The following is a 1221-nucleotide window of genomic DNA, read 5'->3' as shown; positions in this document are numbered from 1 at the left end:
AAAAAACTCAAATAGTAATTAAACTATTGTTATAAAAGTCTTCTTCTTCTGGCACGACAAACCGTGAAGGTCCAAGGCCTCCCACGTTGTACTAAGGAAATACATCACATGTCTCTTGATGAAGTTTTTTTGTGAGTGCCACCCATTGGCTAACGGGCCTCACAAATGCCCAGGGGAGGCTGCGTGTTAGTATTGTGAAATTATTTGCTTGAAAAAATCTTGGCTATAGCTAGTGTATGAAGCATGCCCTCAACCGAATTGCCGGACACACTTCACTTTTAGTTGGGTTGGAGTGGACTGAATAATTGAAGAAAAATGAGGCATGATTAAATGTAATAAAATTCTATTGTTTTATGTTTTAAGTGGTGTAGGGGGTGACCGAATGAAAACATTTATGATTAAATGGTTAGTAAAATTTTGATTATCAGGGCTATGGAAATTGTAGATCTAAAATTGAGGTGGTTGATGGTTAACATGTGTATGTTAACTATTGCTAGATGAACTTACTCCATGGCTCTTTCATTCCTCCACATTCTAATGCCTCTCTCCCCTCTGCTTCTGAGAACAACTCCAGGAGTTCTACTCCCTCATGGTAGATTCCTGATGAGAGACAAAAAGAACGAATGAATTGCTTCTACCAGGAAACAAGATGGCTCTCTTCTCACATCAGTCTCGGTTGCTTCTCTTCGCAGAGAGCATTGGAGGAGGTGAGTTTGGAGTTTTGGCCACATGGGCGCTAGTATATCCTGTAGGCTATTATATGCCATAATGTATGATGGTGGCCCCTCCAATTCAACCTTTTAGTTGCCGTAGGTTAATCGAAACAGCCAGGCTCGAACTCGTAACCTTTGGGTTTACCTCGGCGTTACCATGCTGCCACTGTTGCCCTCCCCCTTTTGTTATAAAAGTAGTCACATATAATGTAAAAGATACAAATGACTAAAATTGTGATATACTGTGAAAAGTATAAATAAACTAGAATTACAAAAAGGTAAGTTGCTTTTATTTTATTATTACTCTGTTTTTATCAGTTCTATCCATTCTATTTTTATTGTTAGTTAATATTATAATATTTAGTTCGGAAGGAAATGTTATAATCTCAGCAACATCTGATATTGAATTAATTTTACTTTTAAAACAAAAAAGTAGAAAATTTTGTACTTGTAATACATGTATATCTACATATGCAGTTGTATGTATATTTATTAACATTTAGTTTAT

Source organism: Halyomorpha halys, unplaced genomic scaffold (assembly GCF_000696795.3).
Source record: "Halyomorpha halys isolate HHAL.00 unplaced genomic scaffold, Hhal_1.1 Scaffold398.1, whole genome shotgun sequence".
In the NCBI taxonomy this organism is placed as follows: domain Eukaryota; kingdom Metazoa; phylum Arthropoda; class Insecta; order Hemiptera; family Pentatomidae; genus Halyomorpha; species Halyomorpha halys.
The sequence above is the reverse complement of the archived record's forward strand: the minus strand, read 5'-3'. Positions refer to the sequence as shown.